Here is a 27,811-nt window from a genome sequence, read left to right on the forward strand (position 1 = left end):
GGCCCAGTGTCTTTCTCTTCCCCACCCCAGCCCTTGATTACCATTTTCCCCCTTCATTTCTACCATGACAGTTATGAGTTCCTAACATCATTTACCCTTTATTTTACACTGTTCTATATTTCTATCTGCTTCATTTGTGTCGTCACTATTTGGAGCACCTACAAGGCTATAGGCTGTGTGTTATGTTTCTTTGCAACTCCATCCCTCAGTTCCTCAAACAGAGTTAGAAACACTCTATGAGCTAAACATGAATTTGTTAATAGATTCACTTGGAATCCCGAACTCCCTTTTGGAGGTGGCGGAGCAGAATTAAAATTGCCACCACCAACAACAACCAGGCAGACCACATGGTCAGACAGTGTTTGTGGTGGCTGGGGTGGAGTAAAGCAATTGGAGACCAGGAAAAAAACTAGTGTTTGCTTTAGGATTTTACTGACTGAGAAAGAGCCAAGAGTGCTTAATTTCTCCTTTCAGGACAAAATTCATCTTCTAAATGGGGTTTATGTCTAAAAAATGTCATGTGGTCAGGATGAGCTGGTGAATAAGTTATGGAATCAAATGGCCATCGGTGTTTTCTTGACTAGTATATCTTGATTTTGCTGAAAATTAGTTCTAATCCAGTTATAATTGAATAGATAGGTCTGAGACCACATTTTGATTACAATTGAATTAACTGGAAATTAACTGCCACAATCTTGTCCAAATGTATTAAGATAAGACAACCCTGTTAATACTGAAATAGATTATTACATAGAAATAAAAGAAAAGCACTTTAAAGATGGAAGAATCTTTGAGATCCTTCAAGACTAACAGTATCAAATAGTGGTTATCGTGTAGGCTCTGGACCTTGTCTAATCCACTTTGAATCTTTACTCTGCCACTTACTGTCTGTGTGATCTTGGGAAATTTTCTTCATCTCTTTGAGCCTCAGTTTCCTTATCTTTACAGGATAAGAGATTAAAAAGTATTACCTATTGAAAGAATTAGTGGGAGAAATAAATGGTGGTCTAATAATGTACATGAAGCTCCTAGTATAATGTCTAGCAGATAGTAATAGCTCCATAAATGGCAGTTGGTATGTAGTCCAACCGTGTCATTTTACAGATGAAGAAACTGAGACTCAGAGTAATTGCAGTAATTTAGGGACAGAGCTAAGACAAGAACTTAGAATTTCTGAATTCTAATCCAACACTCTATTCAGGGTGAGTTACTATACATTACTCACTTTATAATTTGGATCTTTCTAGTATATAATTTGTGAAAACTTGGATAGTGAACTGGGCTGAAATATTTTTTTTTCCCACTTGCTGTGAAAATTGGGTTTCAAGTTGAATATATATAACCTACTTATGAAAAGGACTATTTTCAAGCTCTTCGATAGTATCAATTTAAAAAATCAACCATAAGCATTATTCATAAACTCATTATAAGACATTCTTAACTGTTTAATTGAAAAGTCCCATTCTTGGCAACACTAATTTGAGTATTGACTAAATCAATTTGAATTGTGGTATACACTTATGTATACTTAGTAAAAACTGAGGCCATCTAGTCACACAGCCCTACAATACAGGGAATCACCACCCCAAGATGTCCTTAATAGGAACAGTTGTCTCCTGCTGAATAATTTCAGTAAGACCAAAGCCATTACACCCAACACATCTAGTTCTGTGTTTTAACTTTTGTGATGGTCAAAATGTCCTTCAGCCTCTCAGATAATCTTAAATCCAGCATGAACATGGTACTCAAGTTATTCCAGAAGTAGCAGCCATCATTTGATGGCTCCTTAGTCAGCCATCAGTGATTCCTCTTCCTTTGCAGCAGTAGAGCATTGGAAGGTTATGGCTTGTTTATTTTGCAGTATAAGCACAGTTAGTTCCAGGTAGTTCACCTAGTCCAGATGGGATCCAGTTGCCATGGACCTAATAGGTGTTCATTACATGATAGTTGAATTGAAAATGTCAAAGATGTGTAGTAATTCACTCATGTTAGGTGTGTTGATAAAAGTGATTAAACTTTCATTTTAGGGTATGATTCTGCAGAGAATATGCCCAAGAGGAAGCCTTGATCTAATAAAAGAGAAATAGAGAGCTGAATGAACTTTTTTCCATGATAGTGTGATTCTAGATAAAAGATGTGCTAGTCAAGGTGATTTGGGTTGCAAGAGATAGCAACCTACTGGAGAAGAAAGGGGAAATGTATTGGCTCATAAATCCACAGGAAGATGGGATGGGACTTGCTGGAGGACTACTGGCTTCCTCTCCCCATTCATTGTCAGACCAGCTTTTCCATAAGGCAGGAGTCCTGTCTGCCACCAGCCATGGGTTCATATCCTTTACAGCCTTGGGAAGGGAGAAAAGAGGTCCTCTTCACTCTGCTCCCATTGAAATAACCCAGAGAAGGACTCTGAAAGGCCTGACGTGAGCCACATGCCTCCCAGGGATGTGAGGCTACTAAGAAAGGAGGTACCTTTCTGAGCACACAGAATCTGTCCACGACTGCTAGCATTTATTGAATGCCTTCTTTGTGCCAGGCACATGAACTTTCTCATTTACCTTTAAGATAAGGATCATGATTACAGGAGGTGTCTGTAGGGACACACTGAATTGTTCTGAGGGACACAAGGGAGCCTGGCCTGGAAGAAGAAAGGGGAGCCTTATGTCACCAATGAAAATGAAAAGCTGGGCCCCCGCCCCCAGCAGGGTACCTCCTCCTCTCATCCTGAATCAACAGGAACGAGAGTGAACTCCAAAGGCAATCACCTTCTCCACCACCCCTGTACCCAAACACCTTTCCCAGCAGGGGTAAATTCAGGTGTTAAGGGGTCTGAAGTTTATATAAAAGTTGAGAATCCCTCTTTAAGAAAAAGAATACCAAAACCATTTACTTTTGCAAATTTTACAACATATGACCATGTAAACACATTGTTAGTGCCTCCTAGTTGTGTCCCTCTGAGAGAGGGATTCTGAAATATAAGTCTTATTAGCTTCATGGCAAAACCACCTTTGATAACATTTATCACAGCAAACTGCAGTTGTAACCAGGATTTAAATGGACATCTAGTGTGTCAAACAACCATTGTTTTTCTAGAACACCACCCAGGAGGACCCCTTCCCACTGGCACTTGTCTTTTGAGAACTTCTGTAGTTCAGGCTTTTTATTCATTTAGATTGTCCTTCCACCTCAGTTAATTCAAATCCTGGAAAATCCTGGAAATGCATCATTTTTATAATTATCTGAACTGACTCCCACCCTTCCCACACATGATTTTTTTTTCTTTAACAAAATATGGTCAAAATATGGTCACTGACTAAGGAGAAATGGTCTTGAGAACGCCACTTATTCCAAGGCAGACTCTTTGGCCTCAGTGTCATGGGCTTGAACCTGACATTCCCAGCCACAGCCATACTGAAACTGATAGTCTAGTCATGTAGGGGATTTTCCTGACTCCGTGTCTGTCTCCACATGGCTGTTTATTTGTACTGCTGTCTGCTTTGGTTTGGGACACTGACCTTATAAGCTGCTTCTCGAGCCCAAGCCTCGGGAAGCCAGAGAACTAGGAGTTTCCCTCTGTACTCCTCAGGACTCATGGCCAAATGGAAGGAACTGGCTATCAATTCACAGTGTGTAACTGGAGAGAGAGAGAGAGAGAGAGAGAGAGAGAGAGAGAGAGAGAGAGAGAGAGAGAGAAAGTCTTTTAAAATCAACACCAAGCCAGCTGTGGCTCTCTGGACAGCTGAGTCATAAACGATCAGGCAGTTCATTTGGAAGACACACTGTACATGCTCCTCTTGGGTTCTGGCTGGAGCAGAGGGTAGTTAAATAAAAGGGAAGGAAGGATAAGAAAAGAAAGCCACAGTGTAATCTCAGATCGCACTTCATTCTGAGACTTGCTGTGATCAGAGGTGAAGGACAAGAAGCCAGTTCCCCTACAAATCAGACTCCATCCTCATGTGGTTGGTTAGTGAAGAATCTATTAAGGAAATCTGAGCATTGCTATTTTGTTTCTTAATACATAAATTACAGTAATTGATGAAAGATGCTGGCTGCTGACTCCTTATTGGAACTGGCTAAATGTTGTCTTAAAATGTCGGCCACTGAGTCACAAGTTCATAATCAGCTATGAAGTGATTGTGTTTGGCAGTCCCACAAGGTGCAAGAAGGTCATTATTACAGAAATAATTGGAGTGACGGTTATAGGTCTAAAATTTGTCTGAAATTAAAAAATAATCTCCAAAAGATGGCAAGAAAGTCTTGAAAGGAATCTAAAGAACATAGATATGAGCATAGTGGGCCACCACTATTCTGGGCAGGGAGCTCACTCCAAGTGGCATTTCCTGGGCAGTAGGATGACGTGTACCCACTTGCAGTGAGGTCTACTCATTGGAGTCATCACTGGTTCATTGTATTTGTGACACAGGACAAGCTTCATGGAATCTGTCAACTGCCTGCTGTCACCCCTTAGCTCTGTGGCTAGTGAGAAGCCTCTTTGTCCATCTTGTCTACCCAAAGGTCTAAGTAGCCCCTAGGCCTGCTCTTTCTGCTTCTGTGCACAGAGTATGGAGTGTTTCAGAAGAAAGACATAGGGCCATGCTGATAGGATCTCCTACAAATCCATGCCATCAAGACCCAGGTGGGCCCAAGGCTGGGTAGTGATCCTTTTATTTATCTCTTCCTGTTGCTGTCTTATTCCCACTAAGCTGTTTCTCCTCTTCTAGACAATTAAGGATTGTGTGTATATGTGTGTGTGTTTGTATAATAAGAAAAGCACCACAATTTCCTCTCTGCTGATGACCTGGACACCCTCTGGCCTGAGGGCTCTCTTACAATCTCCCCTCTTTCTTCTCCCCAATCCAGATTTCATTTTTCTCTAGGTTAGTGGTTCTCCACCCAGGCTGCAGTAAAATCATCTGGGATGCTTCATAAAGTATGTATACCAAGACCCCATCCCACCTCCAAATTCTAGATTTAGATCATCTAAAGCTTCTAGAGTATAGCCACACAAGGGTCATCAGAATTATTTTTAAAGCTCTTCATGTGATTCTAATGTGAATTCACCAACCACCTCTCAATTGCTTTGTTCCTGAGGCTACAGCAGCATCTCGTTGTCTGTCTTGTAAAGGTCCTATAACATTTAGCAGAAGCTCTTACACAGTACATGGAAAATCTTGGTTAACAGTCATTTCTGGTTAGTATAATTAAAATCATTTTCACTTTGTTCCCTTATAAGGAGAAGGCAGAAAGCCTGGATTGTGGTCCAGACTCTGCCTGTACAGCTTTGGGCAAGTAACTTATCCTCTTTGGAACGGTATTTCCTCTTCAAGCAAAATGAATAGCTTAAATTAGATACTCTTTAAGATTACTTTCAGTTCTAGGCTATCATGATTATAAAAATCAAATGGCCTTTTTTTAAGTACTATTATTATATCAGGCTATTATTTATCAACTGTGAGACCTTGGGTAGCTCATTTATCTTTTCCAAGCTTCTCAGTTCCACATGTGTGAAAATTAGGAAGGTTAAGCCAGGGTTTCCAAATCTGTTCTGCAGAATATTCCTAGCTCAAGAGATGCTCCATGCAAAAAGGATTCCCAGGGCATAGCACAGTAAAGGATCTGACAAGTCTTGAAATAACAAACCTAGATTAACTCTTTTCAACTCAGATATTCCCAGTTATTTGACCATGAAGCTACTGTTTTCTTGTAAATCTTATTAGCATCCGTAGGACTAACTGTTACACTAGCTGATCAGATCTCTTCTACTTAAATTCTGCACTTTGTGGTCAAGAGACAAGTTTGTTAGTTAAAAGAATGAATAATTTGCTTTGCTCCTTTGACATGTAAAATAGAAACTTATTTGTTCACTGATCCACCCCAGCCTTTGGTTGTTTAGCAGGGAAGGATACAGTCTGACAATAGCATCTTCTGGCGTTTACCTATTTCTGAGAAGACAATTTTTAAAATGAGATGAAATGTCAGAAGTTATTCTGGTTGAAGTCAAAAATGGATTCTGACTCTCTTCACTGTAACCTGTATGAAGCAGGTTATGTGAAAGACAAGTAAGTAAAACTCACTAAATCACTTTCTTTAGTTTGATCAGATAAGACCAATTCCACATAATCAAAAAGTTCAGAATCAGAGAAATCATCTGGAGGCAGCATAGAGTTTCAAAAATGGGTCTGAAGTCGGACTTCCTGGCTTGCCAGGTGACTTGGGCTCCCATCTTAATTATTCTGGGCCTTGGCTTTCTCATCTGTAAGATGGAGGTAATAATTGTCCCTGATAAGAGTGCCATAATTGTAGGAATAAGTAACTTAATATGTATAAAGCACCTAGTACAGTGTTGGTGCGTGGTAAGCACTCAGTAAGCATTTATTATTATCTGGACCACAGATCACCACTTCGTGATCAATGTCAAAATTCAGCTTGCAGACCTATTTTATCTGGCCTACAAAATGAGTATAATTTTAACACCCGAATGCCTTTAGTTAGGGCATATTCTCTCTAGTTTGCCTCAGGCCCCACTCCTCCCTATTATATCATACCTAACCACTGTAGATGTGTGTTACCTACCTGGTCTTGAGTCTAGAATGCCGACTTACTAAGGCAGAGGTTGTCAGTGTTATGTTTCAATGCTGACTCATCTGTGCCTAGCAGATAGATGGGGCTTTCTCAGTATTTGTTGAATGAACGAATGAGTACACACACACACACACACACACACACACACACAGAGAGAGAGAGAGAGACACAGCAACAACAAAAACTCCTTTCTATAATATCTTTTGCAAGGGGTTGCCCAGCCTCTGCATCAACATCTCCATGAGAGGGAGTTTACTACCTACCATTCTATGTTTAGACATTTCTGCTTATTGGGAGTTTGTTTGTACATTGAGCCTCAGTCTGATGCTCAGTATCTTTTTAATTCTTGTTCAGTTTTCTGATATTTTGAAGCTAGAGGCACATTGGAGAAAATCTAGTCCAATCCTCTTACTTGACAAAAAAGAAGTTAATAAGCAGGGAGGCCCAGTGACTCTCATAAAGTATGGCCCATTGTTGTGACCTAGCCTCTGAGTACACAGCTGCCTTCTGATTCAGCAGCCACCTTTGTAGTGTGATTTGGGAATCTCCAGTGGCTTGAAATATCAATTCCTCTGACAGTCATTCAGCCATCAAAGCTTCATCCCTTTGAATCCTGAAGAGCTTTCCAAATCTATTGGATAATCTTCTCTTGAAATGCAATCATGAATTCCTTCCTTTATCAACCAGCACCTTACCTTTGGTAACAATGAAGATGAACAAGAAGAATGGGGTACAGGATAGGCCCTGAGGGGAAAGACACATATTTAAAGGATGGGGGTTCAGGAGGGACTACTGAAGAGGGGGGCACTGGAGCCAAGCCTCGCCTACTTCACAGGAAGGCCAGACACAGCCCAGATCCACACATGGCCTGATCAGGATATTGCTCAATGTCCCCTGCGGAAGGGATGGGGGTGGGGCACAGGCAGGGGCTAATTTAATCTAATCAACTTGCAATAGGCTCCTTCACCATGAAAGGAAAAAGAAAGAAGAAGAAAAAACATCCATTAGTATACTTTCAAGAATCTCAATCTTAGCTGGAAATTGTTTCAAGGGAAGTGAGATGATGCAAGTCCAGCTCAGCTGGAATCACCCTCATTCCTTGGCTCCCCATCAAACAATAGAAATCTTTCATCAAGGATTGCATCTCTGTCTCTCTGTCTTTCTGTTTCTCTCTCTCTTTCTCTCTGGGGCAGTGACTTTTAAACCCTTTTGATCGTGGTCTCTTTGAGGCTCTGGTGAAAGTTATAAATCCTCTCCCATGAAGAATGCACAAGCATGGGGAATTTTGTATACAACCTAACCCCCTAAAACCAGTGCTCATGGACCCAAGTTAGGAATCTCTGCTCTTTAATGTCTAAGGTATATGTTGGGGTGTTTTCCTTCCTGCCCCATATATCATCTCGGGTACTTTGTGGAGATCAGAAGAAGGCAAGTGCGTCCTGAGGGCATTACAATAATGGGAATACATCCAATCAATTCTCTGACCCTGCCAGTAGGAATTAAGGGCCCTTAACTTTATGTTCATGCCACCGTATGTCTACTTCTATGCTAGTGCTGACCACTCTGTATTATAGTCGTCCATTTCCTTGTCTATGCCACGCTTAGTGAGGGCAGGGGCAGACTTTGACTGGTGTCTTCATGGTTGTATCCTCAGTGATTGGTACATAGTAGGATCTCAGTTCGTTTTTGTGTAGTGAAGGAAGGAAGGAGAAGATGAGGAAGATATCCATGGGGTCTTCTAGAACTTTTCAAAATTTCCAATTAAATAGTGGGAAACTAGATAAGAAGGATGATCTAGATTTACATCACAGGTGGTCCTCTTGTGTGATAGTATGGTCAACCATCAGAGTAACATGGGGCTAGCCATTGATCTATATTTGATTGTTTTCTACAATATTCATGTCCTTGGAAAAATAGTTGTGATTTTGAGCCTGTTTAAGACTTGTCAAAAGAAAGAAAAATTAGTTGAAGTAATTGAAGACCTGACAGGATAAAAGATCTTGGAGAATTCAGCGATGTTTGGCTAAAGGAGATTTCAGCAGTAACCTTCTCCCTTTCCTAATTCTGCCTGGAAGCAGATGGGGGTGAGATGAGAACCTTAAAGATGAAGGTTGTATAGTAGGTAGGCACCCAGTGGGAGGACATGGCTGGTATGTGGCAGGATTTCTTTGAATCATAATAGGAGTTGGTAATTGGCCTCCCGGCTTTACTTGTTCATCTCCATTAGCTTCTTTAGCACAAATCTGTTGGTTTTATCTTCCCAGCATCCACTCACACCTATACTGGTAGCAATACAATGGTTTTTCCTTTGGGGAATAACTACACTCAAACTCTAAATTCTAGGTCCATGTGGTTATGGTTGTCTGACACATTCCTCTAATCTCTGGAGATAGATCTGGCCAATCAGTATATTGCAGGCTTTCAGTCATAATAATTGACTTTCAGGAGCCATGCGACCTAAGCCCAGCCAGTGAGAGTCAATTCTGGGATGCTTGTAGGAATTATTGGAAAGAGAAAACTCTCTTTCCATTTGCCTGGAAGCCAGGTGGGTATAAGCCTGGATCTGCTGGGGACCATGAATGGAGAAGACACGTTTGGGCATGGAGCCAAGGCAAAGGCAAGCACGGCAGAGATGTGAGCAATCATGTCTTAGAAGCTGTTTGAACCCTTGTAGCCATCTTCTCCTGAAGTTTTCCAGACCCTTTTCTGTTGGTGAACATTTGAGCTTAAGAGAGTTTGAACTGGATTTCTGTTCTTCTGAATAAAGATGTCCTGTGTGCTATTTCTCTTATCTTGAGTCTCATTTTTTGGTAAGAGCCTACCACTGTGGCTCTGACTTCTGTAGATTTCCACCCTCCCTTCCCTATTTTATTATGTTAGTGTTATATCCTTGGTGTCTTTAACAAAACTGTTTTCCGTTACGGATTATGGATAGGAAGGAGGTATTCAGAGAGTGACTGTGCCCAGAGTGAGGTCTCCTATTAGAGAATTGGCTAGGAAACTGTTCCTGGAGTTTGAGATGTTCAGGAGTCCAGAGGACCCCATGGAAGGCAGGAAGGGAGTGGGGTCCTCTGTCTAAACATAATAGTATGCAGAACTTCAGTTGAGGAGGATATCACTGGTGTTAACCCACACTGAGCAGCCTGCCAATCTGGTATCCAGCTTAGGATATGCCATTGATTGAAAATTTGAAAAATGGAAGAGTAGAGTATGCTTAGGAAGGAAGGAAGAATGATAGAAGCATTTAGCTAATTCTTCAGGGCAGAAATACTAGACTATAAAACAGCTCTTAGAAAATATATACATAACTCAATGAGATGCTTGAGTTATTAAATAAATTAAATTTAGCATATTATGCTTAAGAAAGCACAGCATGCACAATATATTTTAGGACTATTTTTATCTATTGCAACGCTGCAAAATTTTCAAAAGATCTAGCATGGAGAGGAATAAGGTTTGGATATCTGGAAAATTTGCTTATATGCAACACCTCTTTTCCTGATGATGCCTGATAAGCAGAACACTACTACATTAGATGTTGTCCTGCCCGAACACGAGTTCTTTAAAAGCTCCCTTTGTAAGTATATTCTAAACAATACTAGGAGAGTATTTTTTACATTTTGAAAGTAAAAATCACATCTAAATTGCAATATCATGGGCAAAAACGGAGATCTTGGGGTCACCAATAGTGCTTCGACCAAATGCTAATGGCCAGTGGTCAAGGTAATAGTGAGTTGTCCAGTACTAGTCACTAAAAGCCTATGTCTTTACTCTCTTAGCCAAACAACCCCTTTCCCATTTAGGTCTTCTAAAGCTGTCCCCAGACTCCAGGAAAATGGGCCTCTGAGAAGTGTCAAGAGAGAGCAGAACATCTCACCACATCCTCTGACACAGCTAGTTAAAGGGCCATTCACCCTATTTAAGAATAGGAAATTAAGAAGCCCACACATCTAGTTAGAGGAAAAGGCCCAGTGAAGACTCAGAAATTCCTGGCTTGGACAAATAAACTCGCTGCCTCCCTTTAAGCCCTACTGCCAACCAAATGGTGACAGATTGAGGCCTTTAAAACATTTCAAGGTTTTCTCAGGGTATATGCCCAGTAGTGGGATTGCTGGGTCATATGGTAGTTCTATTTGTAGTTTTTTAAGGAACCTCCATACTGTTCTCCATAGTGGCTGTAACAATTAACATTCCCACCAACAGTGCAAGAGGGTTCCCTTTTCTCCACACCCTGTCCAGCATTTATTGTTTCTAGATTTTTTGATGATGGCCATTCTGACCGGTGTGAGATGATATCTCATTGTAGTTTTGATTTGCATTTCTCTAATGATTAATGATGTTGAGCATTCTTTCATGTGTTTGTTGGCAATCTGTATATCTTCTTTGGAGAAATGTCTATTTAGGTCTTCTGCCCATTTTTGGATTGGGTTGTTTTTTTGTAATTCAAAAAGAGTCATGTACCACAGTGTTCATTGCAGCTCTATTTACAATAGCCAGGACATGGAAGCAACCTAAGTGTCCATCAACAAATGAATGTATGACGAAGATGTGGCACATATATACAGTGGAATATTACTCAGCCATAAAAAGAAACGAAATTGAGTTATTTGTAGTGAGGTGGATGGACCTAGAGTCTATCATACAGAGTGAAGTAAGTCAGAAAGAGAAAAACAAATACCGTATGCTAACACATATATATGGAATCTAAGGAAAAAAAAAAAAAGGTAATGAAGAACCTAAGGGTAAGACGGGAATAAAGACACAGACCTACTAGAGCATGGACTTGAGGATATGGGGAGGGGAAAGGATAAGCTGTGACAAAGTGAGAGAGTGGCATGGACATATATACACTACCAAATGTAAAATAGATAGCTAGTGGGAAGCAGCCACATAGCACAGGGAGATCAGCTTGCTGCTTTGTGACCACCTAGAGGGGTGGGATAGGGAGGGTGGGAGGGAGACGCAAGAGGGAAGAGATATGGGAACATATGTATATGTATAACTGATTCACTTTGTTATAAAGCAGAAACTAACGCACCATTGTAAAGCAATTATACTCCAATAAAGATGTGAAAAAAAACAAAACAAAAAAACATTTCAAGGCATACGACATATTAACCAGCACCACCTAGTGGAAGAGAAGGATTAATCAACTCACAATTTTTCTTCAACACGCTTGCAGGGTTGCTTATTCACTCAGCAATCCACTTGTAAGAGCTGACTGCATCAAGCACTGTGCGGGACAAGTTGGAAAGTTAGAAGGAATAGAAATGGGTATGCCAAGAGCTGAAAACATTCTGGCCTATGGAATGCTCCAGAAATATGTGTAGTGGGAACTGAAATGGTTTAACATCACTAGCCATCAATGGGATTTAAATTTATAAAATTAGGAGGCATATATTCTAAAGGGTCCAAGGAGAGTATTTCTTACATTTGAAAGTTAAAGCCATATTTAAAATGTAGTCTCATGGGGAAGAAGGGAGAAAAGGTTGAAGCATTTAGAGGAACACTGAAGGTTTGGCTCTACCCATTCTCCTCCCTCCAGTGGCCATTTGTATTCAGTCAGTAGAAGGGAGGCCATGAGAATCTCTTGATGAACAGGTGATCAAAGTATACAGGAGCTAATCTGGAAACTTCCTGTTGAAAACTGCACTCCAGCCCTTAACACAGAACCAGAAAAACTTTGATTCCTGCCTATAGCACCCTTAATTATGGTTAGTAAATTGAGAAAAATTTATAACTGGACTAACTGCAAACCACCCCTTTTTGCAGATGCCATTAGAATGGCCTGATTTTGAATTCCCAAGCGTATATGTATAATTAGGACTCGAGTGCAAATGAGCAAAACCCCAACTGGAACTAACTTAGTCCAGAAAGGAGTTTATTGGAAGGTTTCTGGGGATATTATATATAATCAAAGAAATAGTTGAACAACAAACTGGAAGTAGGAGAGGTGTCCCTGGACCTCAGGGACAGTGGAACCAGGGGCTGGAATGCATCATCCTTATCTCTGGTCTCTCTCTGGGTCAGTTTAGATTTTTCTGACAGTGAACCAGCTTTTCCTTTGTAGTGGGAAGCATGACTATTGATAATCATCCAAATCTCCTTGCTTATAGCTTCTGCCACCTGAGAGAGACTGGCTTCCTTTCCTCAGCTCTGCTTTTTTAAAATTTCGCAGACAGACTGACTGGCCTTGCTGAAGTCACATGACTATAGGTGCTGTGCTGATAATGCTTCAGATGCCCCTATAAATTATGACATTTTTGAATCACCACTTCAACTCCCGTGAGACCTCACAGCAGCCAATTCCTCAAACCGGGAATCCTACTTCATTTTGGGATTCTCTTCTAAATGTCCTACAGATTCCTAACCTCCTCGAATTCAACAGGGATGGGTCACCTTACCAGGGGAAAACAAAATTGCCTCTATGCCTACAGGTCGGCTGCTGAAGGTCCACACCCATATTCATATGGGATAGCAAGATAATTCTAAACATAAGAATGTTGATCCATTGGGCTGAGAAGGCAGAAGTGTTTCAACCTGGGCTTCTTCCACCAGGGGAGCACCAAGGAAAGTGGCGCTGCATCCCTTAGTCATGTCTCAGGGTTTCAAAATCATAGCCTACACATAGCACAACTCTAATTTGAGCTTTTGTTCCCATTGCCTGGGAAGTAGAAACCCCTTTCCCCTCACACTGTAAGTCTTGTCACTTTTGTAATTGAATTAAGTCCAACTTGGGTCAAATAGCTCTTGAAAGTGACAAGTAGAAACAATGGATTCAATCTTCAAATGGTTGAATTAGTGTGTTCTTGTCCTAGTTTTCATCTAGTGTGGGTAACTGGCCCTGAAAATCAATTTAATATAAGATAGCATTCTAAATTGTGACTATGATTTGTCAGGGTATAAAAAACTCTAGAGTAATATCAATTTTCTCCTTTTTATCCTACTCAGAGAAAGATTTCTCAGTCAGTAATTGCAGTGAACCCAGAAGAAGGGGTGATGATGAGAGGAGAGGGCATCAATTAAGGAATGATACATAAAAGACCAAAATATGGGTAACTAACTTCACAATCATTGTGAATAGTTACTTTATCAAAAAAATAATAAACTATGATATTTAAATGGCAGCTTATGCAAGAATTGAAAAAGTACTAATGCAAAGATTAAAGAGATTCCATCTTTGGTAGAAAAGATAATACCATTAAGCCAATAGGATGATGAAAATAACTAAAGGAAAACCAGGAGGATTATCAGCAGAAGGGGTCTTAGATGGGAAACAGGACAGGTTGCATCACAGGATGCCTGATGAAACCAAAAACTCATCAAAATAAAACTCAGTCTTGGGAAGGACTCTGATAAAGGTAGATAAGATGAAGGGGTGGAATCATGGATTCAAGTATGGATTAGACTACTGAATAGGACAATACTTGTGATGGTTACAATTAAACGTTCCACTGCAAGCCCCAATTTTCTCCTGTAAAATAACTGTTTTCTGCTACTTTAGAGCAGAATTTTCAGTTCACTGGTTGGTGCTAAAACCATATTTCTGGTTCAAGATAAAAAGATCAGCAACCACAAAATAAAGTCAACTCTTTGAAGATGTAAATTCACAAAACCTACCACACTATTAAAGATGATGGAACTGGCCCCTTGGAGGCAACAGACATTGATGTTTTGACATAGAACATCCAGAAACTTCACCAGAATTTACTATGTGCCTGGTGTGGAGAGGATTTTGTTTTTGAATAACTTTTTATGTGTCCCATACAAGGATGCTGAGCAGAATGTTCAGTGAGGGCCTGAGAGGAGCTGGGTAATGGAAAGGCATCCAAAGGAAGGAGAAAAGAGAAATACAGTCTTAGGAGGGTAAACTAGGGATCATTGGCTTCTGCGTTATTGGAATTAAGTTCCAAATTGAAAATTTTTTATTTGTTAATTATTTATCATATATGTACTAGAAATAATTGTAATAGGTTCTAGAGATTCAGGTATAAAAAGGCACACCAGCACTTCCTCTGCCCTCTAGGACCCCAGAAGCTCTTAAGAAAAGTCAACTTATTTCACTCTTGAATTAGTCAGGGATCATTTGGTTGCAAGAAACAGAAATGCACTCGTCTCCTAAGCAAAGAGAATTAGTAGGATTAGAGTCTTGGAAATGGGAGGATCAACATCTCTCTCTCTTCCTGAGCCTACTTTTTTCTTTACAGAGTGACCTGTAATTGTTTTCCTGATATTTGAGTCTCAGCTTTTGATACTATAAGACTTTATAGTTGTAGCACCTGCTGCTGACATAGTCTCTTTGGGCCCAATTCCAAATCAATGAGAAAGAGACTCTCATGGACACAATTTACATCAGGTATAGATTCTTGCATTCAGCAAATATTTATTGAGCACCTAGTGTGTGCTAGGCACTATTCAAGACCTTGGAGTTCCACAGTGGACAAGACAACATTCATAACCTCATGTGCTTACATTTAGGGTTGGGATGAGGTGGAGTGCAGCACAGACAATGAAGAGTGAATTTTAAGATAGAAGCTCAGGGATGATAAGTGTTATGAAGAAGAACAAATATGGGTAGGAAGTAGAGAATGAAAGGCAAGTGGTGTTTTGAAAGCTGTTCTAACAAAGCATCTCTGAAGAGGTAAGAGTTGAGCAGAGGCCCTAAGGAAGTGAGAGAGCAGGACTTCAGAATATGTGGGGGAAGAGCATTCTAAGTTAAGGACCAGCAAGTACAGATGCCCTGAGATGGGCCCAGTAAGAAGATCCCTGAGGCTGAAGCACAACAAACAAGAGGAGGAGTGGCCCCCAAAGTAGCTCACAAAGAGGTCTGAGAGAGAAGCAGGGCACAGCCATATAGACTCGGAGAGCCATTAAAGTGGTTTGAGTGAGAGAGTGCCATGACCCAAGTTCTATGTACAGTGATGGTTGGCCAATGTCACCCAGTCAGTAAGTGACAGACCGAGGATTGAAGCACAAGGCAATCTGGCTCCAGATCCCAAGCTCTTAACCACCACTTGACTCCCTCTCATGATGTTGGCTCTCATAGTAAGGTTTTCACGAAAGTTTTCAGACAGCCTGAAGGTTCATCAATGCTTCCAAATACATTGGACTTACACCCTGAAGACAGGGATAGAAAACATAGCAGTTGGGGCCTTTTTTATACCCAAAAGACACATACATGTTTGCTATGACAACTCCATTCACTTAATTCACTACTGAAAGGAATATCCTTGTTTCAGCTGCCAAATATCTGTAGTACTATTCAGAATAAGTCTTTCTCCATCCCCTAATATTCAGTCATCTTCACTGTCTTCCACAAACAGCATGCAGATTACCTTTTTTAAGCAAGAGGGAGTAAAAAGACACTTGACCAGGGTCATGTGTAGCAAGGTAGTGATTGTGCTGGCAACAGCATTTCAGAAAGGATACGAGAAAATAATCTGCAAATGGTTGCCTTCTCTAAGGATACTCCACTTTCAGCGATCTTCTCTGTAGAGAACATTAAGAAAGTTGGAACCTGGTTTCTTTAAAATTGAGTAGTTTTCAACATTTATGTCCTTTGCTAAGAACTGAATGTGTTTACATGGTGCACACTCAGCATAAAAGATTGCAGAGTGTAAAACACAGAGCACATAAGATACGAATCCTTTTCTTCAAATTATAGGACAACTTTAATGGATCAGTTCCAAGTGACCAGAGCCTTAAATTACTTAAATTGCTGCCCTGTGTCTATTTGTATGAGGAAGAGTCAGATAATGTGGCAACAGCTTTATTATAAATAACCCCATTCCTTGGTGCCATATAAAGGGTGACAGAGTGTCTCACACACACACAAATTCAGCCCAATCTACTTGTGGCAGCAAGACTGAATGGTTAGAACTGATATATAATTGAGTTAATTTATTCACTCATTCATTTATTCAGTAAACATTGAGTACCTGCTACATTTCAGGCACTGTTCTAGGCCACGGAGAAACAACTCTGGCTATAATAAATGGAAGCTTTTTCATGAAGCTTACATTCTAAGGTAAACATTGTACATTTAAAAAGTAAACAATACATTTGTAAAAGTAAAAGTAAAAAATACATTCTAAAAGCAAACAAATATGTAGCATACCAATTAGTGATAAGTGCTATGAGGAAAAAAGTAAAGCAGTACAAAGGTGATAGAGTGAGGGGAGAATGTGGAGTGATTTTTTTTTAATCAAGGGTGGTCATAGGCAGGCTGTCTGATTAGGTGACATTTGAGCAGAGATCTGGTCAAGACTATGACATGCTCAGAGAAAAGGTTACTTTTAAACACTGTATTTTGCTAAGCCAAGGAAGAGGGATGGGCCATTTCAGGAATTGTGTCAACAACATTTTTAAAGAAAACATTAAACTTTCAGTTAATTAGAAAATCCAGTTGGCCAGAATTCCTCCTAACCCTGTTTCCTAGGCATTGCAGTCATATGGATGGCAACAATATATACATTTAAGCATTATTAGTAATCTCTCCAGAGACATATGCTATGGTGGAAAAAGAACAATTTTCAGAATCATAGAAGAGATGGGACTGTGTGATTGGTGAGTTCTACTTAGAATCCCAGCTCCATCTCTTAGTGGTTTTGAGTCAATTGGTTAACCTACCCAGGTTTCACTTTATCTATGGAAAAATGATAATAATGACTACTCTTTGGACTGGCTATGAGGATTCAATCAGTTGCTATATGTAAGATCTGGGCACCTAGGAAGTCCCTAAGAATATGTTAATCTTATTCCCGCAAGGTCCCTAGACAATTATTATTCCATGAAGGGCGTCACAGAGCAATGCAATAAACGTAGAATTTTATTTTATTTCCCAGAAACAGCATTGTACATTTTAGGATGTCCAAGAAACCAGTGGTTTAAATGCACTTAAGATTTATTGAAATGATTATTCTACAACATTATCGGTGTCAAACTCCCATCTGGACTACTTGGTTAAAGTCTTTTATTCCAGCCAAATATCAGGTCAACAGACAATAATGAGAATGAGTACCATGTCTGGAATTTGACATTGAGCCCTAAGACTGTAACAGCCAGTCAAGCATGCTAGGCATGCACTTGGGTACAGCCTGTCATGGTCTGCAATATTAACATTTGCCCTGTCCAATGGGGTGGGTCCAATGAGATGGATACCCATGAGTTTCCATGTAACATTCATTACAACAATTTTGGAAACCCAGTGTGTGCTTCATTGAATTTTACTAAAGTAGAATGAATGGGACCTTCTCAGTTCTATTTTGAACTCACTGTGTGTTATTCTTCCCTTTATTGCACATTTATAGCATTAGGATTAGAAGAAAATTCCTGTATCCTATCTAGTATTTAGTGCTCCATGTTGTGGTTTCTTTATTATATATGATTGGACTATTTTCTAATTTCTGTTAGTTATTTCAGGAGGCTAGGGGTGTGAGAGCTACAGGGTGCTCCTTACTTTTTCCAAAATTATTTCAAGTTTTCCATGAACAATCTAGCAAATCAAGATTGAACCACTGTTGAACATCATCACCATGTTATCCATATCCTAAAACCTTTCTCCAGAGGTTCATAGTATTTTCACAGATGTGATGTCAGGCTTTCTCAAAATGGAAAGGTAAGATCTTGCCCCATTATAACCCCACTTTTAACATGGGGGTGAACTCTACTTGAGCTAGTATTATGTACATATGTGGAATGAATCCCACTGATCCTGACATCTGAGCATTTTCTCTAAGCTGACAAGCTTTAGAAAGGAGTCAGCCAACCAGAATGCCTGATATTTGCTTCCTATTTCAGAGGCCCTTTTATGCTTACTAGCCCCAACCAAGTGGACTTGTCAGCTTTGATCTGCCAAAACCAAGTGTGAAGTCAGTGGGAACGCTGAACCTAGTTATCAGATGGGCATTTTGATAGAGTGATAGTAATAAAATCTATATGAAGAAGTCTATCACTGAAATGAGTATCACTTTTAAATACTTTGTACCTCATTTTTAAAGTTTACACAGCACTTTCTAGGATATTAGCTTATATAATCTCTGCAAGTCAATGGGGAGTAATTACCATCATTATATTATAAATGAGAAAGTACAAAGCTTAAGAGGTTAAGCAGTTTGCTCAAGAATACACAGCTAGGAAATGTCAGCTGGAACTGGACTCCCTGTCCTCAGGATTCAAATTCCCTGCTCTCCTCCCTCCACTAAGGTCTTCCAATTCCTTTGCCCTATAGATATACTTATTCATTAGTTCATTACATCAGCTACCTACTTTTTCTGTTCATGCTATTTTACCTTATTACTAGACTCCTGATTTTCAAGTAGCTGATGGGCCGTGGGTCCTCAAAAAATTACTAAAGTCCAAAATTGACTCTTTTGAAGAAGATGGGAAGAAGATTTGTAGAAATAAAAATTAAGTCAGAATACATGTAGTTCTGGGGCTTAATAGCAAAAGAAGACATTTAATTATATCTTAAACTCCTTTGTAAGGTTTACATTAAACCCTTCCTACTCTTTAAAACCTATCTTGGTGGACTTCCCTGGTGGTCCAGTGGATAAGAATCCATGCTCCCAATGCAGGGGGTCCACGTTCGATCCCTGGTCAGGGAACTAGATCCCACATGCCGCAACTAAGAGTTTGCACGCCGCAACGAAGAGTTTGCACGCCGCAACGAAGAGTTTGCATGCTGCAACTGAAGATCCCACATGCCGCAACTAAAGATCCCGCATACTGCAACTAAAGATTCCTCATGCTGCAATGAAGATCCCGCATGCCGCAATTAAGACCCAGCATAGCCAAATAAATAAACATTTTTAAAAAATAAATAAATAGGGCTTCCCTGGTGGCGTAGTGGTTGAGAGTCCGCCTGCTGATGCAGGGGACACAGGTTTGTGCTCCGGTCCAGGAAGATCCCGCATGCCACGGAGCAGCTGGGCTCGTGAGCCATGGCCGCTGAGCCTGCGCGTCGGAGCCTGTGCTCTGCAACAGGAGAGGCCACAACAGTGAGAGGCCCGTGTACTGCAAAAAAAAATAATAAAATAATAAAATAATAAATAAATAAGTAAATAAAATAAAAATGAAACCTATCCTGTTCATCCCAAACCATAGTGGGATCCTTCAACATTTACTATCTAGGCCATTCACTTGTATTTCATGATGAATGCCTGTGTACCTATTATTATTATTATTGTCTCACAATTATTTAATTTTTCATATATGAATTGCCTCTCAACTAGAGGCTAAACTTATAGAAAGAAAGCAGGGGCCATGACTTAAACTTTTCTCAATTCCTTAGACTTAAGGTTGCCCATAAGGATTGTTCTAAAAAATGGGCCAGGGAAAATATATTGTTATAGCTATGATAATTGGTTAACATGACTCTGATTTTGTTGGGGGGTCATGTGATCCAGAAATGCCAATGAGATATAAGTAGATTAGTTCTGAAAAAGCTTTTGTTCTCTCTTCAGATGGATAGGGAGAAAAGAACTTGCTGACCCATCCCTCTCCTTCTTCCTGACCTGATGTGGATATATGGCCTGGTCCTGTGGCTGCCACCATGTGACATGAGGTACAAAACATTAGATTGGAAAGACAACAGCCAAAAATGGTAGGGCAGAAAAATAGAAAGAAAAATACTGTCTTTGATGACATCAGTGAACAGCTACATCAGTACCAGCAGTCACCTCTCTCCAGTCTTCTTGTTAATGAGATATTACACGTCTGTATTGTTTAGGCCATTTTTTAACTTGGACTATGTATTACTGTTTCATACTGAAGTTGATACACGCATCTTTCTGAGAGCTTCCTAAGACACACACTGAGTTATGGTGAAAAATATATTCAAATTATATCCCCACATTAAATGCAAAATTAGATTTCATATGGTTGTTTCTTGTAGCACCTATTAATGTATACCTAGGATATAATACCAAACCCTAATTCAGTGAAAACAATTATATAACAGATATAGGGCCATGGGGTCTTAATAGTTTTTTGTTGTTGTTGTTGAGCTTTGAAGTCATATAAACAATAAATAATATTTTTTATTTCTTCTTCTAAGGAATTTTGACCCATCTAGTTTGCCATACAATTAATAGAGGACAAAACATAGTTCCCCTATTATATAATTTAAAGTTTCATAATAGAAACAAATCACTGTACTATGGAAACTTCCCAAAATATTTCTGACGGAAAGAGGTTTTAGGGTCTGAATTTATCTACTTTACCAGTCTTCTTCGATTCCATTAATTAAATCATTGCTTAACTCTGTCTTTTTCTTGGTTAGATGAAGTTCGGAGAAGGTCATTTAATTGGGTATTAATCTATCAGACAAAACCAGCTGGCCCATTGCTGAATTAGAGAAAAAGGAAATACTGACTCAACCCATTTGAGAAGAGAGCAGCGTGGGCAGGGAGGGTCAACCTTACACATCTTTTATTGCAGAATAGTTTCAAATCTCTTGAGACTGGATGAGTGGGAGAGAATGGATTATGCTTCTGAAGTAGAAGCTATCTAGGACAGGAAAACAACCCTTTAGTACAGGAAATGAGTGAGAGCCTGCCTTCCACACAGGCCACCATTTGACCATTTTGGTATCTGTGCAGCAATTAGAGGTTTCTGAGCCTTAAGAATCAACAGTCATTAATATAAAACTGGAACTAATCTTAGCCTTGGCACTTTGTCTTGAGAACAGAATTGGTCCTGCGATCCATAAGTGACTCATTGAGGAAATACTTGGGCATGCCGCACAACATGAGGGCAATATTTTAACAATACACAAACATGTATTACATGGGGAAAAATCATAAATGAAAGGAAAATAAATTAAGGAGTCAAGAAACCAGAAGGAGGCTTACAGCAAGAGGCAGATACCATTACCCTGGAAGTGAAACACCAGCACTTTGGAAACAAAACATATGTGCTGGAATCATCAATGAACTTAAAATGAGTCTTAAGAAATACCCACACCAGTTTGCCTTCACTTCCTTTTGTGCTTACCACATGCCAAATTGTTGAATATAAAGTGTCCTAATGGATGTAAGAGCATTTTACAAATTAAATGCTCTGAAAATATAAGCCATTAACGTCATTATTGGGGAAGAGGAGACCACCATGTTACTCGGATTATGATGTCTAATAGCCAGATAGTTTTCCCAGAAGGAAGCAATGAAACTCTAAACAAAATTAAAAAAAAATTTTTTTCACTGTTTGGTCTTGAACTGGGTTATAGCTTGTTACCAATAAGAATCTCTTTTCACGGGCTTCCCTGGTGGTGCAGTGGTTAAGAATCCGCCTGCCAATGCAGGGAACACAGGTTCGAGCCCTGGTCCGGGAAGATCCCACATACTGCAGAGCAACTAAGCCTGTGTGCCACAACTACTGAGCCTGCGTTCTACAGCCCATGAGCCACAACTACTGAGCCCACGTGCTGCAACTACTGAAGGCTGCGCACCTAGAGCCCATGCTCTGCAACAAGGGAAGCCACCACAGTGAGAAGCCCACACACCACAACGAAGAGTAGCCCCCACTTGCCACAACTAGAGAAAGCCCACACGCAGCAACGAAGACCCAACACAGCCCAAAATAAATAAATAATTAATTTTAAAAAAAGAATCTCTTTTCAACATCAAGAGTGCTAGAACTGTAGTAACCAGGAAGGAGAATATTTGTATTTTTCTGCAGTATTTCAGAGGAACTGAAAGAATCTGAGCCATGACCCACAGTGCCTAGGCCAGAGGTGGCAAATAAACAAAGTATTGCCTTTCTCCCTCTCATGCTCATGGAAGTCACTGATAATCAATCATGGCACTCTGCTGATCTCATCAGCAGCCTTAGAATTCTTGTCCACACAGCCTTCCAGGAAGCCACTATCAACTAGTCAGTACACTGAGCTGAAAACCCAACTGCTGTCTTGGCCCTAGGTGGTTTAGAGTGATATTTTAGTTCTCCACCCAGCCTGTTGGTGGAGTGGCTCCAACTCTGTGGAGCACATCAAAAAGAGATGTCCAGGGCTTCCTTGGTGGCGCAGTGGTTGAGAGTCTGCCTGCCGATGCAGGGGACACGGGTTCGTGCCCCGGTCCGGGAGGATCCCACATGCCGTGGAGCGGCTGGGCCCATGAGCCATGGCCGCTGAGCCTGCGCATCCGGAGCCTGTGCTCCGCAATGGGAGAGGCCACAACAGTGAGAGGCCCGTGTACCGCAAGAAAAAAAACAAAAAAACAACAAAAAAAGAGATGTCCATTTAAGGAATAATAATTATGTCAGTGATAACAAATATCAAGTGCAACAATAATGGTAATACTAACGTCTACCATTTACTTAGCCGTTACTATGCTCCAGGAACTGGTTGCAATGCTTTACATAGTATTATTAGCTCCATCTTACAGAGGAGAGAACTGAGACAGAGTAAGTGAATAACTTGTGGAGACTCATGGGATTTAAACCGGCTTGTCTTTGACTCCAGGGCCCATATTGTTAACCACATCATGAACAGAACCTGAGGTACAACTGGGGACTTTATAACATGGTTTATTATCTGCATCCATATTAGAGCCTTCTGTGAAGTAGAGAAGGAATTCTCCCCCTCCTTTTCTTAAGGAAGCTGGTGGCTCTGGCTCCATCCTGAGAAGTTGATGTTTGCTGGAAGTTTATTGTTACTCTAGACAGTGCAGAGAGAAATCCAGTCATCCCAGACTTCAAAGTATTTATTTAAACTCAACAAAGTTCACACAGTTTATACAAAAAGATTTTTACAGGAAATTAGGATGTCATTTCTCTGTTTTCTCTGTTCTGCATGTACAGTCATCCTCCACCCTACCCGACCCCAGGGCATGGCCAGTTATCACAAAGGCGGAGCATGTACAGATCTCAGTCAGGGCAAAAGAGTCTTCAAACACAGCGGGTAAACCAATCAGACTTCCTGGAGTTGCAAGACCTATTTTAGGAAGTGTTCTCTTAGAAAATGAGAATTTTATACAGATGCTAGATAATAGTCCAGACTTGGTCACATCCGGGACACGACTCAAGTTTGGTCTTTCCGGAAGCATCCTTATGGATATGGGAACACAGCCAGTAGAGGGAAAATAACACAGAGTTTTACAGTTTTCCAAGTCTTGCTGTGGCAAATAAAGGCAAAATTAAGACAACCAACTTGAAAGTGATAGATCTCACTTTATCACTAAAACCCAACATCTTTAGGATTTCCCTCTGTTCAACAAAGATTACTCAAAGTGTGATAATGAGATAATTCGCAGAGAATATCTAATTATTGAATCATTCTCTTATTACTGAATTTTAGAAGGACCAGGTAAATTTCTTCCGATGGAGTGGGCAAAATTGTTTTTAGTAACTTCTGTTTTTATTTGTGCTCTATTCCTTTCTCTGTGTTCCCCCACCTCTGTCCTGCACTGCTGCCCAACCCCCCGACCCCCAGCCCATGGATTCTTTGCTGCCTCTAATCTCTTTTTCTATCTCTCCATTAAAGTTCTCATCAAAATTTATCTTCCCTGGGTCCCTTCCCTTTAGGTCTTACACTTTTCTAAAGGACCAATAAATTAAGTCTAGCCAAAATATTGATCCAGATTTAATAACCTTGATATTTCTAGCAACATGTTAGGGCTTGTGGGGAAATGAATTGGAGTAGGGGGAAAGGGCTTTCTGATTCTCACCTGAAAACTAAATTATTTAGGCAGACAGCCCTCTGACTATGAATAGGGACAGTACCAATGCTGAATTGAGGTTCATTGAGGTCTTCCAAGCTGTCCCTTTCTAGCACTGAATTTCTTAAACACAAATGAAGAAAGAGATAAAAGATTCCCTACCTAAGCACACCCTGAACCACATCCCCCAACCATCCTACACCTCCAACTGGAAATGATGCACACAGCTAAAAAGCTAGAGGCAAAGGTTACTGCCAAACTCCCGCCAACCCCAAGTAGAGGGCGGCTTCCGTGTGTCTATGCTGCAGTGTGGAAAGCAGCAGTCCCGTCATGCAGGGGACATCTGTGACTAGTGGCAGTTGAGCCATTGAGAGGAACAATTACAAGGACCTGCTGACGTCAATACTTGGAAAAGAGCTCTGCCTGTTTTAAAAAGCTGCTGTCCATTGTATTAAGCAACATCACTTAAAGTAATTGAGGTGATCTATATGTATAATAATAGCCAGAGTGCTTGTAATTTCTGTTCCTGCTTCACAAGTGCATGAATGCAGTGAGCTAACCAGAGTTGCTATGCTCAGAAAAATTATTACAGGAGAATTTTTCTCTGCTCCTCTCCCTCTCTAATGTTGTTTCTAATCTTGGCTACTATTTCTTTTTTTTAAATTTTTTAATTGTGTTCTTTTTCTTTGGCTGCGTCAGGTCTTAGTTGTGGCACAGGGGCTCAGTAGTTGTGGTGCACGGACTCAGTAGTTGTGGCGCACGGGCTTAGTTGCCCCGCGGCGTGTGGGATCTTAGTTCCCTGACCAGGGATCGAACCCACATCCCCTGCATTGGAAGGCAGATTCTTAACCATTGGACCACCAGGGGAGTCCCTTGACTACTATTTCTTGTCTTTGATTATATATATAAAATATTGATAAAGATCATCTCAATCGAAATTTAAAATATTCATGTACATTTATTCAGGAAGTGATCAGTATGCAGCACAAATGAGAAGAGGACAGTGGGGTTTCGAGTAGAAGGAAGACTGTGTTTTGTATCAAACAGACCTAAATTCAATTTTCTACATTTCTAATGAATGAACCAAATATGAACCCTAAGGATTTGTGTTTTGTGGAAAAACTAACATACTGGCCAGAGAACATACTTGTTGTGTACTGATTTAAACTCTTCACAGTGCCAATGTTATTTCTATTACCAGTGGAGAAATCAAGTCTTAAGTGGTTAATAGCTGTCGTTTCTTCAGCACCTACTAGGTGCCAGGTGATGTATGAGTAAGTCCTGCTATTAATCTCATTTTATAGGTGAGGAAACAGGTTCCAAACTAGAAGGGTGGAGCCAGGATTCAAATGCATGCAATGTTGAGTCCACATCCAAATGCTCTTACCCACTAAACCTAGGTACTTTGTAGGGCAGTTATAAAGCTCTTCTGCAGTTCAAGCCAACTGACCTATCTTCAAACCCCATTGTTGTCTTTTATTAAATGTGTGACCTTTTGTCAAGTTACTTAATCACTCTCTTCCAAAAAAATTTTTTACACTCATGTGATATTGTTTCAGTTCTGTCTGCCTTGTGTTTCATAATTTTTCTTTTTATGAGTAGTGTTTCTTCATTTATATCTGAAATGCCAAGTGTACATTTTTGTTCTGTTTTCTTTATTTTTTACGTTAGCATCCAGTAAAATTGACTTTTTTGATGTATGTATTCTATGCATTTTAACACACATATTGATTCCTGTAACCTTCATGACAAACAGTTACAGAATAGGTCCATCACCATCAAAATTCCCTATGCTGCCACCTTTTTAGTCACAGCCTCCTTTTAGTCACAGCCTCCTCCTAACCCTATCCGCTGGCCAGCATCGATCTTTTCTCCATCATCTTTGTTTTTTCTTTTCTAGAATGTCATATAATAGGAGTCATACAGTAAGTATGACTAGTTTGAGACTAGTTTCTTTCACTTAGCATAATGTCTTTAATATTCACCCATGTTGTTGCATGTATCACTAATTCATTCCTTTTTATTACTGGGCAGTATTTCATTATACCACAATTTGTTTATCCATTGACATGTTAAAGGACATTTGGGTTGTTTCCAGTTTTTGGCAATTATGAATAGAGCTGCTATAAATGTTCATGTACAAATTTTTATTTGAACATAATTTTCATTTCTCTAGGAGTGCAACTGCTGGGTCATAAGTTAAGTATATGTTTAACATTATAAAAAACGACCAAGCTGTTTTTCATAGCAGTTGTACCATTTTTTTTCACTCCGACCTGCAATATACGACAGTTCTGGTTGTTCTGCAATCTTATCAGCACTTGGTATTGTCAATTTTTTTTTTAATTTTAGTTAATCTAACAGGTGTGGTGGTATCTCATCATGGTTTTCACTTCCATGTCCATAACAGTTAGTGGTGTTGGGCATCTTTTCCTGTTTTATATGCCATCTGTATATCATCTTTGGTGAAATATAGTTCAAGTCCTTCACATATTTTTTAATTGGGTATTACTGTTGAGTTTTGAGAGTTGTTTATATATTCTGGGTATACAAGTCCTTTGTCATGTATGTGACTTGCAAATATTTCTCCCAGCATATAGCTTGGCTTTTCCTTCTCTTAACAGTGTGTTTTACAGAGCAGAAGTTTTTAATGTTGATGAAGTTTGTCTTATCCTTTTTTTTTTCTTTTTATGGGTCATGCTTTTTGTGTCATATCTAAGAATGTTTTGCCTAACTCCAGATCATTAAGATCTTCTATGTTTTCTTTTAAAAGTTTTATAGTTTTATATTTTACACTTAAGCTTATCTATCATCCATTTTGGATATTTTTATTTGTATTGTGCCATGAGGTTTATGTCAGGGTTCATTTTTTTGTTTGTTTTTTGTTTTTGTTTTTGCTTATGGGTATCCAATTGTTCCATCATCGTTTGTTGAGAAAACTGTCTGTTGCATTTTCACTTTGGTCAAATATCAATTGACTGTCATTCTGTGCATCTTTTTCTGAACTCTCTGTTCTGTTCCACTGATTTATGTGTATATCCTTTCACCAATACCACTCATTTTAATTACTGTAGCTTCATAGTAAGTCTTAAAAACAGGAAGTATCAGTCCTCCAACTTTGTTCTTCTTTTTCAAAATTGTTTGGGCTAATCTAGTTCCTTTCCTTTTCCATATAAATATTAGAATCATCTTTTCTGAATTTACCAAGAAAAAAAAAATCCAGCTGGGATTGCATTAAATCTATAGATCAATTTGGGAAGAATTAACATCTTAACTCTACTGGAGTCTTCCAATCCATTGAGAACAATCCAGGAGATTCAAGAGAACACAGTATGCCTCCTTTATTTAGGTCTTCTTTGATTTCTTTCATCAGCATTTTGTTGATTTAAGCCTGCACATGATTTTTATTTTTATTGTTTAATTTTATTTATTTATTTGGCTGCACCATGTGGCTTTTGGGATCTTAGTTCCCTGACCAGGGATCAAAGCCGGGGCCCTGGCAGTGAAAGTGTCTAGTCCTAACTGCTGGACAGCCAGAGAATTCCCCTGCACATGATTTTTAGATTTATACCTAAGTA

The 27,811-nt window shown here is 39.8% G+C and overlaps 1 long non-coding RNA gene across 1 annotated transcript in view; it reads left to right on the forward strand.

Annotated features, from left to right (window-relative positions):
• Window positions 1–27,811, forward strand: part of LOC109550121 (uncharacterized) — a 227,391-nt gene that overhangs the window by 51,370 nt on the left and 148,210 nt on the right. Inside the window, exon 4 of the long non-coding RNA XR_002176491.3 lies at window positions 20,043–20,143. This is a non-coding gene — a long non-coding RNA (uncharacterized lncRNA). The remainder of the gene's footprint in view (window positions 1–20,042; window positions 20,144–27,811) is intronic.

Source organism: Tursiops truncatus, chromosome 16, assembly GCF_011762595.2.
Source record: "Tursiops truncatus isolate mTurTru1 chromosome 16, mTurTru1.mat.Y, whole genome shotgun sequence".
Taxonomy (NCBI): domain Eukaryota; kingdom Metazoa; phylum Chordata; class Mammalia; order Artiodactyla; family Delphinidae; genus Tursiops; species Tursiops truncatus.